Source organism: Xiphophorus hellerii, chromosome 11 (assembly GCF_003331165.1).
Source record: "Xiphophorus hellerii strain 12219 chromosome 11, Xiphophorus_hellerii-4.1, whole genome shotgun sequence".
Taxonomy (NCBI): domain Eukaryota; kingdom Metazoa; phylum Chordata; class Actinopteri; order Cyprinodontiformes; family Poeciliidae; genus Xiphophorus; species Xiphophorus hellerii.
The window spans coordinates 16,292,047-16,309,770 of NC_045682.1; the positions used below are offsets into that span (position 1 = coordinate 16,292,047).

General features: G+C 38.6%; 1 long non-coding RNA gene across 1 annotated transcript; it reads right to left on the reverse strand.

The window, feature by feature from the left end:
• Positions 1-321: 321 nt before the first annotated feature.
• LOC116728755 (uncharacterized) lies at positions 322-15,471 on the reverse strand. Its single transcript, XR_004341022.1, has 3 exons — positions 15,462-15,471; positions 8,105-8,108; positions 322-410 (listed from the first exon to the last, which is right to left on the reverse strand). It is a non-coding gene; the product is annotated as an uncharacterized LOC116728755 (long non-coding RNA).
• Between the last annotated feature and the right edge of the window lie 2,253 nt (positions 15,472-17,724).

The window sequence follows — 17,724 nt, forward strand, 5'->3', positions numbered from 1 at the left end:
CCAACCACCGGGCCGCGGACCAATTGGTACCGGGCCGTGCAAGAAATAATGAACTATTTCCGGATCTTTTATTTTGAAAATCCTAAACCGGATTTTACCGGTTACGTCTTGCGCGTCAAAATTGAGCCAACTTGCAGCAGAATGAGAAACAAAACAACATCTGAGTACTGCACCCCCCCGAACAACAGCATCGAACTCGATACTTACGACGCGCACCCCTCCTCCGCCCCCTCCCCGGTCCGCAGAAAAATTGCGAAGGGCTGACCGGTCCGCGCGACTAAAAAGGTTGGGGACCGCTGTTTACGTGATCTACGGCTTTCGCTGGAGCGGTACACATCCAAGTGAGAAGCATCTGGTATGAGAATCAGAGCCTCCAAATCCAAGGCCATGGTCTTGAACCAGAAAAGGTCCTCCCAAGTGGAGGAGTTCAAGTATCTCGGGATCTTGTTCACAAATTAGGGGAAAATGCAATGGGAGATTGATAGGTGGGTTAGCGCAGAGTATCCAGTACACCCGTACCTGTCTGTAGTGGTAAATAGAGAGCCAAGTCAAAAGTGAAGCTCTCGATTAACCGGTCCTTCTTCATTTCTACCCTCATCTATGGTCATGAGCTTTGGGTCATGACCGAAAGAACGAGGTCACAGATACAAGTGGCCGAAATGAGTTTTCTCTGTAGGGTGTCTGGGCTTTCTCTTAGAGATAGGGAGGAAGTCAGAGTAGAGCCACTGCTCCTTCATGTCGAGAGGAGCCAGTCTAGGTGGCTCGGGCATCTGGTTAGGATGCCTCTTGGCGCCTCCTTGATGAGGTCTTCTGGACACATTCAACCAAGAGGAGTCCCAAAGGAAAACCCAGTACGTGATGGAGGGACTTCCCTGGGAACGCCTTCGGATTCCCCCAGAGGAGCTAACCCAAGTGGCTGGGGAGAGGGATGTCTGACCTCCCTATACTTAGGATACTATCCCTGCCGCCTGACCCTGGGTAAGCGGGAAAAAAAAAAATGGATGGATGGCTTCCAAAATTCCATTTTAGATTTGCAAGACTTTTCTTTCTAATTATGCAAATGCTAGGGTTGTCCTTTAAAAGCCTCTCTCAGTCACGCACTCCTTTCCATTAATCAGACGGCAAGTGAACATGTCATTTTCATGTTTGATTGAGCACCCTGTTGCTTTCCTTTAACATTGTGCAACAGCAGTCTGACTGAATTGAACTTAATAACATATACTGAGCGAATCCCTTTCAACACAGCAAAAGTGTGAGCTGCAGGAGCCCCATTAAAGGACAGACATGCACAGCAGTAGTGGGTTAATCTGGCATATAATCAGAGGTTCAGAAGAATCTGACAGATCATGTTATTAAATAAATAACCTAGCTCTCAAAGCTTCCTATTAATTTTCACCTCCAGTAAATGGTTCAATCCGTTCAATAATTAGCTATTGCAGCTACATAGTATTTCATTGCACTGAAGTCTGGGGAACAAAAGAAAACTTTGCTTAGATCTGCAACAGCTAAAGCATCTCTGTGTCAAATAAACTTTTTATGTTTCCTGATTGTCAAGAATTACAATAGACCACTATATAAATAACACATTTATGCAAATGCATTAGAATGTTCATAACTTGGGAAACAACGTGCAACTGGACATTCAAGCAATATTGTAGTAGTAACAGAAAAAAGTCCTGGTCAGAGATATCACAGCAGCTGTTTCTGTTCTTAAAGAAAACACTTGATGCTTGGCCTACTCATATAACCTGTTGTAACAATATGAAATGTTTTGACTTTGGTGAAATACTTCCCCTTGCAAAATGTCGGACGTGTCTATCATTCTATAGCAAACTTGTTTGAATGAAGTCAGAAGGAGCATTATTGTTGAAAGGAGTTGTTGTCTGAATAATGTAATAGCGCTGTTTGACATGACTGGCAATTTTTTTCATGAGTGAAAAGAGCTGAAAATGAGTCATGAGGTCAGTTTCACACTTATCTAAGGATCACGGTCAAAGAGTTGCTGAATAAGTATTTTTTTTTCTAAATAAGCACGTTTTACTTGATTTCATTTTGAAATTTTATGATTATTGTTGTTTTATGTTGTCTTATTATTACTATTCCTTCCGTTTTTTTCCTGTTGGTGCTGTTTATTTTATGACTTTCACCTCAGGACTCTAAAATTACCAACGTTCCTATCCTACACTATGATAATAAAGGTGCTAAAGTTTCAGTTACTGGAAGCATTTTGTTCACCGTCCGCAAAAGTCAAAATGTCAACAACTGCAGGGAAATGGTGTAGTAAAATTTTTCATAATCTCAAACGGCAGAGAAAAACTTCTGAATAGAAAATGAGGCACCCTGAAGCATAAATGTCCATTGCACTTGTGTCCTTAAAAGTGCAATGGACATTTGCACTTTTAAATATTGTCAATTTCTTTTTCTCCATTCCAGACAAAATGTACAACATTTAATTCAATACTAAAACAGCTTGTTTCAACTGTGTATCGAGTTGTTTGTTCCTCCCAGTAATTTCAATGTGGCTGCCTCAATGTTAGATTTGAGTACTGGTATTTGTGGAGTGGCAGCAGTAAAAACACAACACCAGAGATTGAAGAACCTTCCTGTCATTTTGCAGTCAGATTGGAAACACAGCAAAGTGTTTTGATTTGCTTTTTAAAATGTTCTGCCTCTACACCTCCACTCGACCTCCAGTATTCTTCCATTCTCTCATTGTATTACGAACCACGGAATGGCGACGTGAAAACACTTGGCTTCGTAACTGTATTGTCTTCACAAGGATGTTTTTTTTTTTCATTGGAGAAAGGAAAACATCTTCAAATAAAGCGTGAAGGCTGATTATTGATTGCAATGAAGTTGAAACTCTTCCACCCACCAGAGACTAATTCAAATCTGTCTCCAGTTATCTCAGCGTTTTCCTACACGGACAAAAAAACCTTTTCTCTGATCACTCTAAATTGAACTTAGTACGTGGGTGCATGGCTGCATACCTATATACATATTGTTGCGGTAAACTTCCAACTATTTTATTAAAATTTAATATTATAAACAAACATTTTATTTTACAAACAAAAGTGAAAAGTGTTACATTCATCTTGCCCTTATACTCTGAATGCATTAAATATAACCCTTTTGTAAATGCAGACCTACCAAGACATTCATATCCAACTGTTGTATTGACTTCAGAAAAGCAGTCATGAGGCTCTGCAGAAACTGCAAAGAGACACAGAGTAAAATTGACACAACAATTATTAGTTTTGCATTCCAGAAATTTGATCCCTACAAAGCATGTAAGAGACGAGTCAGATAAACAGATGATGGGCTGCACAAAACTGGGCTTTTTCACTTACATGGAAAAGGCGTCATGTAGGTTACTTTTCTCCCGCAGGTTCAAAGAGACCCTGAAAGAAAACCTGTTAAAGGCAGCAAAACACCTTTCAGCAGGAAAAAAAACCCAAAATATATACAGTTAGAGCATTTATAGGATGGGAATGCTTTAAAATTTATATAAGCAAAAATTTTTACCAGATTTGCAAAACTACATTTATACCAAAGGAGATAGTACATGTGTTCAGATGAGGTCCATTTGTGAGAAAAGCACCTGTTTAAAATGACAACAGCTGAGCATGCATTCAACATACTTTTCATTAATCCAATATTACTGTATTCATTTTTTAATGGTCTGATGTAATATTTTAATTTTAAATATCATAAATTCATTACACTTAAGTGTAAAATAATCATAATTGACAGAAATAAATACAAAATTAAAACATTCATCTGTGTGTAATTAATCTATGTAATGTTTTTCACTTAGTAATATAGTTTCAGAAATAAATATTCTTTAAATCAACATTCTAATTTATTGAATGAATGTCTAAAAGTTTTGAAAATTTCACTATGGTAATTTTGCCTTGGTGTTGTGTTTTGAGCCTTTTCCTCTTCCTTCTGTCTCAGTTTCTGCTTATCTTTGTAGTCTGTATGAAGCGCATTTAATTTTTTATTCTTGGCCTTATTTCTCTTTGACTCTTTTGCTTGTTTGTTCACTGTATTTTCTGGCAGTAATCATTGTGCCCATTGCATCTAAGAGCAAGCTTTTGTCTGCATCTGCACTTTTCTTGGCCAGTTTGCCTTTCTGAGTCCCAACTTACACATGGACATCCATTACTGGATGAGTGTTTTCTCCTTCTGGAGTCTGAGGCAGCCTTGAATTTTTTTGTGCGTATGTGTGTTTGCACACACCATCATTAAAGCTGTTGTAAGCTTTAAACACGTTTGCAACACCTACCTCCTGTATTCCGCAATCTGGCTGTCTCCTGAGTCTAACAAGCTGGACTTTCTTAGGAAACCCACAACCCAAACAAGCTAATTAACACCTGAGACCTCAATTTGAAAGTGTTCAGGTGCACAGCTTGCCAGATTTTCCCTGCAAAAAAGGTAGAAAAACAAAATTACTTCATAATCCTGTCATTTTTGAAAACAGCACATCATATATTTCTGGTTGATAATAAAACAGTCATTGCAATTTAAGCGATTTCAGCAATTCCTACTGCTTTTTTAAAGTGAATTCCTATTTTTTTGACAATGCAAACTTTAATACTTTATATTGAAAATGAACGCAAACTGATACAGGACTGTTGATGACTTGAAAGGTTGCCAGTTTATCACAAGGCAGACCCCACATTGGTATTCAAACCAAGAACTTTCTTGGTGCTACCAACTGTGCCACTCTGCAGGTCGACTTTCAATTTTATTTTGTGAAAATCTCAAACCTAGACTGAAATTTTCAGTGGTTCATCAATCAAAAACAATAATTTACATAGTAATTCTTCCTAAAATGATTTCAAAGTCAGCAAACAATCTTTTTACAACCGGAAGGAGCCGGCATTACGTCCTCCTTTTGCATATTCTGAAGGTTTACATGGAACTGCATACATCTAAGGAAGGTGTGGCATTACCAGATGTCTCAGGTTAGTCCAGACATCCGCTTTAATGATCTTTCTGAGTGCAGACGGTAGAGAAGATGACAGCCTGCTCACTAATTAATCTGCACAGTTTATGTTGACAAAACATCAGGCTGACATCTGCAGAGAGCTCGCAACATGGTGTTAGCTTGCCAGGCACAGACAGATTGAATACAGTAGCATCCAAACATTGATTAGTTGACCTTCAGAGCTTGAAATCTGATGATTTTGATAATTATTGAAGTTGCGCGTCATATCGTCGGTCCACTTTGGGGAATTAATGCTCGACTTAAGTTGTTTATCACACAAAGCGAATTTGAAGTTAATATCGACGAGTTCTAATCAGTATTTTAAACTGCTGATTAGAACTCAGTATTCTGAACATCAGCTTACTTTATACTTTATGTAATAAAATGAAAATATAATGCATTTACTCAGTTAATTTTCTAAACCACCAGAAGCATGAAGCGTGTTTCACATTTCCACATCCTGTCATAGCAAAGTATAATCTTGTGACCTGCTTGATTGCTGAAGATAATCCTTAATAACGAAACACTAAACCAAAACCCAGCCAGCATATAGCTGTACGTCACTGCAATTACAATGAAGAGAAACTGCAGTGTAAATGAAGGCTCCCGCTGTGTTGCTAGACGACAGAAAGAAGGCCAGAGGGTCACGGCAACATGGCTGTCAATCTCACTGCATCGTGTTCTGCCCAGATTGGGTTTAATAACACCCAATGGTTTGATTTCTGAATATGATAAAGCTTCAGTGGAGCTTCTTTTTCGGATTATCAGGCTTTGTTCCAGAGTGTATTTAGCCAACGGCGCTCCTTAAAATCTTTAAGATGTCTCTGAGCTGCTGTTATGGACACAAAATAATAAGATGGAAGGGTTTCTTTTGGATTTCTTTAATATGTAACTGTCTGCAAGTACAGCAACAATGTGATTTATGTTTTACAAGCTTATTGATTGACCAAATAACTGATAAAGTCTTTCTCACATTTTTTTCTCCACTGAAGCACAACATCTGTTCCTCCACAGATAGTGGGACTACTAAAGACTGCCTTAAAATTTTAGCTTCATTTTCATCATTTATTATGTTAAATATTAGAATTTCAGTTGATATATGTTTGTTAGAACATCATTTGCCAGGATAAAATGACAGCAGCCCAATATCTTGATAGAAAACATAATTTTTAGGTGCTTCTTTGCAAATCCTGTCACCATTCAGAATACTAGGAAACACTACTGAAATGTCATTATGCTGAAGGTAAGAGCATCAATGCTGCTGCTTTTCATAAGTGTGCATGAATAATTTTCCCTTGACGCCTTATTGTGAGGACCTATGTAGATGCATATTTAAAATTCAACAATGGCACAACGTATAAAGTCTTTTGCTACAAACATGCAAGCTGTTTTAACAGCCCAGTGAACATTTATGGATTATTTCTGAGCAATGAAAAACAAAACAAACAAACAAAAAAAAAGAGAAGAGGAATGAGGGTTAAAATGCTCCAACCAATTTCAAAGGCAATTTTACAGTGACTGCAGAGTTAATGTGAGATGCTCATGTGGGTGCTCATACTGGCACTTTGAAAAGAAAACAGTTCTAGGTATGTGATAGTCAGACATTACTTGGAATTGGGAAACTAAAGACCTAAAAAGAAAAGAAAGCAAAGCTGAAAGATTGAATTTAGAGCTGGCACAACAGGAGAAGTACATTTATACAAACCATAATATCCTCCATTAATGGAATGAACTATAAGATATGTCGGAATGTATACTACATGGGAAAACCATTCTATAAGATTATTAAAATCAAGGCTGTTATGAAGAACATCAATCTGCAACTATAGCTCCACTTGCAATTTCAGTTTAATGATTCAGTTTCAAATGAAAGAATTGAACATCTACATTGTGCTGAAAAAGTAAGTGAGTTGAAGTGGGGGAGCTCGGGTTTACAGAAATTTACAAAAAAAAAGTTTAACAGTTAGCTACTTTATGAACTGTCATCCTTAATCTGAATCTTCCCAATTCAACAGTATTTAAAGGTTTTTGCTGCGTTGTCACCCTTAAATTCTTTCAGTTCATCAGTTGGATTTCAGATCAAAATAACCTAATTAAAAACTGTAGTTTTCCAAAGATGGTTCAATTTATTAGTGGGAAACAGATCTCCATGCCAACCGGTATACAAGAAGTAATCCCCCCTAAGCCTGCAAACTAATTGAACAATCTTTGTGGACAACAAAACATGACTTATTGTTTGCAATAACTGTCTTTTGCCTAATTATAGAGGATTTTTTATGGCCTGAATTATTTGAATTCAGTCCCAATGCAGGCTTTTCAAGCATGACTGTCTTAGTTAAGGTCATGGCACAGTGTTATGAATTGGGTTAATTGTGGTGAGGGTTCCAGGAATCCAGGCAGAACAGGTGAACGATGAGGCTAGGAACTCAGAGACACTGGTAGCACTGGGATGACACGGGGACAAAATAAACCAAAAAACAACACAGAAACCTAAATCCTCACAGTGCCCTCATGTCAAAGGTCAGCTACCAGATGCCCAGCAATGTCCAAAGAGAAAAAAATAACTCAACCAGAGTGGGCGGTGAGGCGCTGGACAGAGGTAGTCCAAAGAACAGAAACAAAACAACTCAGTTCAAAATAAACGCGGTCAGGGCGGAGCCTGCCGAAAAGGTCCGGTGGGAGGCAACTTAGGAGGCTTACCATTCGGGAGAGGTCCTGCGGCTGGCGACGAAGAAGGCGGACACATCGTGGCGGGTCCGGTGGGTAGCCCAGAGGCCGGGTTGACCCAAGAAGAGACGGCGGAGGGCGGCCGGTAGGCCTCACGGACCCACGAAGAGGAGGCGGAGGGCGGCCCGGAGGGCAGCTGAAGCCAAGAGGAAGTCCAGGAGGTCGACTGGAGCTACGAGAAATACCTGAGCGCCGACAGACAGCACAGGTAAGTACTCGCTAGCTGCTGGCTCTGACTCTGGAAAGCTAGGCTCTGGCTCGTATAGACTAGCCGCCGGCTCGTTAGCTGCCGGGTCGAGAGAGGCTAGCCGCTGGTTTGGGAAGCTCGCTGGTAGATTTGGAGGGAGGGCTGAGCAGAGCAATAATAGACTGGGATGTTCGGACAGAGCTGATGGCCCGCTTACTGGGGCTGATATTGCGGCTGGTGCTGGAGACGGAGAGGGGACTGGAGCTGTGGAGGATGACAGAGGGGGGAATGCCGGAATGTCTGGCTTAGGGGGCGACTGTTCTCCAATGGGCTCTTTGCATGTCAGCTTCCGTTTGGAGATAAGCGGCTCGGTCGCTTCCGGTCTATTGACAATGGCATTTTATATTTGGTGCTTGCCCAAGGTAACAATTAATGATGTACCTCGATCCGAAGCTCCAACAAGTAAGCTGGAGAAAGGTTTAAAGATGTACGCCTCGTTAAACATTCACAGATACAAAGGTGAGTTTTACTTTTTTTAAACTTTGTGATTAACTTTAGCTTATGCTAGTAGGCAATATTCTCTGAAATATTTCTTATAAAAATGTGCTACTTAAGTATCTAAACATTTTCAGTCAATGTTTTTACCTTATTTTGTATTAATTTTTAAGTATATTATGTGTGTTTATTGTCGTTAGTGTCAAACAGACAAAGTAACAGGGGAGATTACGGTTCGGGCTTTTTGCTTCCAACGCATGAGGAAGCACAACAAGCCCCATAACTTAGAAGTAGGGCAGCACTGGTAATTGTCAGAGTTCAAGTTCAGCGGAATGTTCAGGTTCAAAGTTGTTGCTTTTAGAAAAATATGGCCGTGTTCCTTAAGGTCTCCGTGTTATTTTGTTTTATTACTTTCCATGTGTAGATGTTTCATCGTATCTTTTAACTTGTCGCGAACCTCACCGTCATCTTGGTCGGATCTTTCTGTTGAATTGAATTGGGTTGATTGTGGTGAGGACGGATGCGGTTGGACCCAGGTTGTAGTGAAAATGATGATAGTTTTAATGATGATCACAAAAGAGAGAACAGAAATCCAGGCAGTACAGATGAACGAAGAGGCTAAGAACTCAGACACACTGGTAGCACTGGAATGACACACGACACAGGGACTAAATTAACCAAAAAACACAGAAACCTAAATCCTCACACACAGCCTCTTGAATGGATTTAGGTTCAGACCATCACAGTACAATCTTCATTCACACTGCTCTTTTATTAAATGCTTTGTAAAATTTACATCAAGAAGCACACATCATCCTTTTAGTTTTCACATGAATTTGATCTTAATCTTATAAAAGTCTTCTTATGTGAGGCGGGCCTTTGTGTTTCTTTCATCACCAGTGGTTTTTGCCTTGCACCTCTTCCATGGATGACATTTTGGCACAGTATTCTTCTTATTTTCAAATGGTGAACACCCACTGGCCTTAAGAGGCAAGTTAGACTACAGTGGGGTTTTTGGGAGCTCATGGGTGGGTCGATGTTCTTTCTGTAAAATTTTAGTTTGAGGTTCACCGCTGTTCCATGATTTCTCTATTTTAAGTTTTGTAACACTTTTTAAGACTGGTAAATCTCAGGGACTTTCTTTATCAAACAGGTTAAATACTTTATTGTTTATACAGGTTTGGGAGCAATCCAGTGGGAATGTGGCTGGTAAAATGGAGCTTCCCAAAAATGTTGTTAATTACAGTTAATTCATAATTCAAGAGGGGGAGCCATTACTTTTTCCAGCAGGGTTAGGTTGGCTTGGAGAGCCATTTCCTATTAATAAATAAAATCATAACTTAAAATAGCTTTTTGTGTCTCATTTATAAGTGTCTCATTTTAAAACTTGTGTAATTATCTGAAATATTTAAATGTGATGAAAAAAAAGCTAATATTTTTACACCGCAATATATGCATGCAGTGATTTTTACTATGTGTCCTGAAAGTGTGAAGATGCATCTCCATCTGCTTTAAAGGGAGCTACTAAGACCTTTCTATAATTTTACTTTTCACTTTCTGCCTCAGGTATCAAGGTTGGGAATCCAATCAACCTCTAAATGACTGCGGATGTAATTAACATTAACAGCGAAAGCAGTGGAAATACACAAGACAAGCACCTCAGGTAAAATTGTGGGTTCAGGGTAATTTACTTTCATTGGTCCAAAGTTCAGGATAATACTACAACAGAAATGTACATTTTAAATGACAATAAACTTGTCGCAGAAAATACATTTTCTTGTAAAGTAAAAATAGCACCAACTGTATATTTTTTATAGAAAAACATGGAACAACCTCTTCCCAAACACATAAATTTTTCTCATTAATAAAAGAAGTACAGTGAACTCTTGCTATATCGCGGTTCACCTTTCACGGTCTCGCTGCTTCACAGATTTGCATCGTGCATTGTGTTCTGCATTCTGATTGGCTAAACAGTCTCTCCGCTACTTCTCTACCTGTGTGTCAATAACGTTGCGGTTTAATATGTACACGTACGTAAAACAGCTTGCCAATTTCAAGAATCTTTTTGCCCAGAAGACAAAAGAGCGACAACAACTACCGATAACTATGTTCTTCTCTCGAAAAAACACACCTGCACCTCGGGCTTTAGAAGAAAAAAACGCTACAGAGCGGAGTGAGGATGCAGCGGCTCAGTCAGAAGAGCAGTGAAATACACGTGAGTCACTATTTGTCCTACTGTGCTTTGTATTTTTTTTCAGAATCATTTTTCATTTTCTCCCGTTCTAATCCAATGGCTCGGGTCGCGGTGGGGCAGTGCTGATCTCCGCAATTTGGAGCCTTCAGTTCGTATTGATGATTAAAATTATTATTTTACAGTACAGTAGTTACTTGTAAAAAAAAAAAAAAAGTTTATACAATACTTTTATTTGTTAAACAAATGCTTGGGCCTGTAAAAAAGTTTTTGTTTTTTGGTTTCAATGTAATATGGAGTATATCATTGTATAATAATTGTAAAAAAAATAAAGGTTACTACTTCACGGATTTCTCCTATCACGGGTTTTTTTTGGAACGTAACCCCCGCGAAAAACGAGGGTTCACTGTACTGCTAAGACAAAAAAGGTACACTGCAATTAGCCTTTTGTTAGGAAGCACTATGTTTTTCTCTAACCTTTCTTTTCTAGTTAAAAGTGTCTAAATGTGAACATTCTGGAGCTCGAGCTTGACTGAGTGATTAAAACTAAAACAGCAAGAATGTTAATTATTTGAATCCCAGCCTTGTTTTTTTTTCTGCATGGAGTTTCCCTTGCATGTTTACTCCTGTTTCTTTCCACAGTTCATAAACATCACTTGGATTAATTTATTTTTGCTAATTTGCACCTTGGAATGAGTGTGGGTGTGTGGCTGTTTGTTTGATGTGTCCTTCTATCTGCCCTGCCTGTCACCCAGTGACCACTTGGGGTAGACAACACCCCACCCATGATTGCATAAGTGGGTATACACAATGAGAATTATATGCCTGCAGACATCTTTTAATTTTAAGAGTGAATGTAAGCATGACAACATCTGCTTTCACTAGCATAACACGTGATCAATGTTATCCAAGAAGCAAATGGTTTTGTCTGTTCATAATGTTTATCTTCTGAATTTCTTTTTCAATAGAGCATACAATTATTATTATTTTGGATCGTCTAGACACAAAATAACCCCAGTGATCTGTGCTACATCACATCTACAGTGTAAAGAGATGCACATGAAAAGGACCTTGATTGCACCTGAGTACCAAAGTGAAATAGTCTATTTGCCTTATAGACTCCTTAATGGTAAAGTACAGGAAAACGCTGGTTCTTGACATTTTGGTACACAAGGTGAGACTGGGTGTATGTGTATGTGACGGAATAGGAATGATGGGGGACGGTGGTTTCAGGGTGTCAATACTCTGTATTCCCTGTATAAACATTTAGTATGATACATTTAGTATCAATACATTTTATTTCATAACTTTTAGCATAGCAGTAGAGTAAAATACATTAGAAAAAATGTTTTTGTCTTTTGGATAAGGTCAAATATGAGGCAAAACTCAAATAGAAAAACTGCTTGTTGCTGAAATGTGCTATATAAATGAAATTGATTGACTGAATATAAAAAAATATATATAATCCATTTTTATGTAACATTTCACATTTTTTTCTGTCTCCATGGAAGCTTAGAAAGATGTGAAGGTTTAGCCTTTTCATTGACAAAACATTTTTCTAAGAGCAATCATGTGGATATATTTGTAAAAAAAAAAGTCCTCCGCGCATCTGTGTCGGACAGATGTAAGACATTTCACTGTAGAAGCAAAATTGCAGCTGCAGCAGACCGACTACTTCATCCTTTCAACATTACAAATTATTTAGTTGAGATTGCTCATTTTGAAAAATAATGGAGACTGAAATACCATAGTATCTACAGTAGGATTATTACTAGAGGGCTCACTTCCAATTGAGAATGAAAAACCGAGAGTCACCACACACAGAGTGGCAGATTTTAAGCACTCACCTTTATCAAGTGTAATGAGCTTGGTCAAAACCAACAAAAAGCCTAAATTAAGCCCCCAGGTCAATAGATAGAAATGCCATGGTCTACAAACAGGTTTCAAACTCCAGGTCCAGAGGGCCACTGTTCTGTATTTTTTAGATGTGCCTTTCCTGAATCAAATAATTATTCTGTTAGTAAGATTCTGGATAACTTGTCTACATACTGAAGAGGTAATTCACCATTTGATTCCGGCGTGTTAGACCAGTGGCACATCTAAACAATGCTGGACAGAGGCTCTCCAGGACTGGACTTTGACACTGCTGAACAGTTGCAAGAAAAATGCTGGCTGACTGAAACTTTTCACAAGGAGGGCAAGCCACAAAACAACATTGCTGAACAACTTGATTCTTCAGAAATTCTTAATGTACCGTATTTTCCGCACTATAAGGCACACCTTCAATGATTGGCCTATTTTAAAACTTTTTTCATATATAAGGCGCACCGCATTATAAGGCGCATAGAATAGACTCTACAGTAGAGGCTGGGGTTATGTTATGCATCCATTAGATGGAACTGCGCTAAAGGGAATGTCAACAAAATAGTCAGATAGGTCAGTCAAACTTGATTAATAGATTACAAACCAGCGTTCTGAAAACTCCGTTCATTCCCAAAATGAATAAACAGCTGTTTTATTATTTTCCCCGAGGTAAAGTAAGTGACGTGGTATTTTCGTGACACAGTTTATCTTTTAACAACAGCAAGGTATAACGTATAGTGGAGGGGAACTGTTCCTCGATTCAATAAAAACGTAAAAAACAGTCTGATACTGTTACGGTAAATCAAACGTTAGTGCAATCACAATATATATCCACTTCCGCACCATTGATTCGTTCATGTTAAATTCTCTCGCTGCTCTATTCCCGTGTTCTACTGCGTGACTGATCTCCTTGAGCTTAAACTGTGTCGTAAGCATGTCTCTTAATAGGAGCCATTTTGGGGTCTTTACACAAAACCCAGCGTGCACCGCGCGCTTCTTCTTCTACGGGGGAAAATGAAGTCGGCGACTGCTTACCGTAGTTGCGAGACCTGTTGTGGCTCAATATTGGTCCATATATAAGGCACACCGGATTATAAGGCGCACTCTCAGCTTTTGAGAAAATTGAAGGTTTTTAGGTGCGCCTTATAGTGCGGAAAATACGGTACTCAAGTATTTTATTGGAAAGTGTGGCGGGTCAAGAAGGTTCACAAACAGCGGTCTTAAGTAAGTTCTTTGTTGAACTGACCCCTGCAGTTCCCATCAATTGCAAAGCATAAACAATATTCACACAAAAAACCTCATCTTTATGGTTTTGACTCTACAGAGAAATGGTTGATCATCACATGCAGATTGTGATGAGGTGGTTGCAGACAGATGAGTGATCTGCAGCAATGCCATGTCCTCCAACAAAGATCCTGTGTCCTATGTACAATGTCAGATTAGAAAGATGGTCAAAAATGTATTATTAGACAAGCAATAAGTCATGTCAAGCCACAAAATCATAAAATATCTAAATTATAAAAAATATTTTGGCATATTGTTTTTATAGCTCAATAGATAAACAGATAGTTAGATAGATTGATTTTTTTTAATGTAAAATAAGACCCAAAAGACACAGCAATGTGCAAATCTACATCTGCGTCTCCTGGCAACAATAACCATACCGTAAGCTGAAAAGATGATATTTCCTTACAGTTTAGAAGATAACTTGCAACAAAATCTAATTCTTATGAGTTTTACATCCAAAGCTGATGTTAAAAATAAATGGTATTAGTGGTGTTTATTCTTTCTATTTTCTAATTCTTTTTTTCTGGATCGAGTTCTTATTTGATTGAATTGAATTTATTGCAATCCAACTTAATTTTATTAGAAGGGAATTAAAGTCAGGTGAACATGCAATGTCAGTTTATATAATGTAAATAGTTTGTGCCAACAAGTTAAATACCAACTTATAGAGCTATTTTACCATTACTGTGCATTTGCTTGATTATTCACCATTCAAAACTGATGTTTTCCAGATAGGAGATGAGCTTTGGTCCTTGCTTCAGTGTTTTCCTTTTTTTTCTTCCCACAAAGCTTATGAGCACATTTGGAGTGGAGAAAGATGATTGCCTGATGTGATGTTAACATCAGGTGGACAAGTGATTTATTGCACTACAGAGAACTCATTGTGGACCTCCCCAGACGTAAGGTTTATGTTTTGATATTGCTTTGCGCAACAAAGCAAAGCAGCCAAAGTCGTTTTCTCCAATTGTACTTTGGAAAGACACCATGAATCAGTCACTGCTGTCCCTTAGCTCAATCCAGCCTGTCAGAGTCTGTGAAAGAGCAAATGAGTTACAGCCATATAAGCAAGAGCAAGCATTGTGAAAGCAATCATTATGGGTCAAATGGTCATCTCTTCAGATGGGTTTTAGGAGTCTGATGTGGTGTGCTGCTTTACAGTCCTAATGTTATAAAGATTTAAAAGAACCGTTACACAAGCTCCAACCGTTTGTCGGCTGTATTCAGTTGTAAACGACGGGAAGCAGTCGGAACACCTAGTGCAATTGTTTATTTGGAGCTATTCAGAAGTTTCTGGCCAGGGTATGCTAACGTTACCTTAAAAATAAAGCACACACATAGTTTTTGGTTTCTTTACACATATCTTTTTTTTTAAGAATTATGTTAAAAACAGTAACTTGGAAAAGTGCTAATGCCATTTTCAACAACCAAGTATTTTCTATGTTGTCTATCTAACAAACCTCTGAGGTCTTCACAGGACAACTTTATGCTAAGATTGTATTATACACGTATGGAATCAATTTACTAATTAGGTAACTTCTGAAGGTAAACAGTTATTTTTGGGGGGAGTATCAGAAATAGTAGCTGAGTTTAATTACATCCCACATTTTTATGGATTTTAGTTTTTTTTTTTAATTTGCATTATGTAATTTCATTAAAAAAAATTTTTTTATGGATTTGTTGAAAGTCTCACTATGTCGTAACAGTATGTTATGAGACACTGCCTTCTCCCAGTACCAACTTGAAACAACGAATCAGAGCCCAGAGGCAGCTATTAGCCCTGTCAATCACAATCTCCTGTGGCGCTGCTCATCCTCCCTTCCCTTCCTCCCCTTGCTTTCTGGTACTGCTACAGTTTTTCCCAGTCAGCAGATCCTGTTGTGAATGATCAATCTAGTTAGCATAGCCACCGGTAACAGCGGTGGCTATGCTAACGGTTTTCCTGTAACAATGGTGGTTGTTTTTCCCCATTAGCAGATTTAGCAGCGAGTACTAGCCGATTAGCTGTGTTAAAACACTCCTCCTTGCTCTGATTGGTTGTTTTTGGTCAGAAGCAGTTTATTTCTTCCGACAGCAACAGTAGCACAAGAAAGAGGTGGAGAAAATCGATCGAGATTATCTGTCTCATAACATAGTGTCACTGTTGGGGCCTATTAAGAATTAGATTAATTGATTCTTTTGCTAAATTATTATTGTTACAGATCTAAGGTTATGTGAATGGTAGATCTATTGTTTATTTATTTATTTGTTTTGCTTAGACCCTCTTCCTTGTCAGTCAGCCTCCTGCTGTGATTAACAAGCAGAAGCAGCTTCTGTGGTTGATCTGATTGTTTGATGATGGAGTGAGGAGTGAAACAGTTTTCCTACCACCAATTAATGTTTATATTAAAATATTTTGTAAGTCAACTTGGAGAATATTTCTGTTATTTTTATAAGTAAAGAAAACACACCTTTTTGAAACCAGAAAACTCTCTGCGAGTGCTTTTTAACACTTTAAAAGCTACATACTGCAGCTTTAAAAGATGGAAACTGTTAACAAGATATGCAGCTTTTTGATTGTCTATCAAATAAGACTCCCATTAAAATGCATCAAAATTGGTAGCTCCTGTGCACTGTTGGTAAGCTTTTCTTTTAACGAGCACATGAAGATATGGGAAGATCATGCATCAACGACTATTGCAAGTATTTCTGTATATCAAATGCTAATCCAGGAACCCAGCATGGTGCACCCTAAACCTCAAGATCACAGAAATAAGCAGCTTGCAGGTGAAAACTCTCCACCCTCTTGCGTGGGCTCATACAAATGCAAGAAAAGCTGCAATGGACCTAAACATACCTGGGATTATAAAGAGACCTGAGAACAAGGTCAAAGACTCACAGAAGAACACAGAGCAAGTTAAACTTAACTTCCACTTCATCCCCCAGGCTCTGAAAATACTTAGGAGATAGTTGAAGCAGGCTGCGTTGAAAGCTTCCCCGCTGGCACGCAAAGCTTTACTTTTGATGTTAATTCCTTGAAAGCTGTTTCTTTAGCTGGGGATTAGTGCATGAAGAGCCCGGCTTACCATGCTGTGGCTAATAAAGATGAAACATCTAGCACAGGTACTTGTACATACACTCGCATGGGAACAGTGCCCATAAAGTTGCCTTAATTATAGAGAACTGACTTCGCTTCAGTAGCTATAAGAATCGGATGGCTTTTTTTTTAGTTTAAAAATACTGTGGAATTAAATGCTGGAAATCCTCTTGTGTTCTTTAGACACAAAACTCGAAGGTAAAAATAATGAGTATATAGGCCCATCACTTTCTCAGCTCATACGATCAAAGCTGCCTTCACACTTTGTGCTTTCAGCCTCCCCAGCTTCAATCTCCTTAGGATTCTGTAAAAGGACTGACAATTATGAAGTGTGTCCATTACAGCCGCTGATTAGCCTCCGTATCTGTTCTGGTTTGAGCGAATGTCGCAGTTAATGATTCCATGGCAGCATGCACTGAAAGCCGACACCACAATTCATCTGCCTGGCCAAAATCTCCATGATTAATAGATGTTTTACAAGAACATTCGGCCCTTTGAATATTTGAAATGCTTCCCCCCATCACTGAGCCCTTCTGCTTTGACAGTTTAGGGAAGTAAATTAATCAGTCCCATCACTGAGCCTACTCCGCTTTCCAGCAGAAGGAAAGGTTTTCCTTTGACTACTTAGCTGTATTTCAATAATTAATGCAAAGATGATTAATTCCTGTGACCTTTAGTCATTAAAATTATAGCTATAATTTAACACCCCTGTCTATATATTGACAAAAATCAGCATATTCCCCAAAGAAGCTTTATGTATTCTGCCCTGTGCATTAACACAACAGCAATTTATGGTAACCTCAACCCAGCTTATAAGATTTTCATTAACACTTAAACCATACAGTTGGTCAGTACTCAACCTGCCTGTGCTTGTTCCTTCGGTTGCTGTTCATCCCCTGGGTAAACGT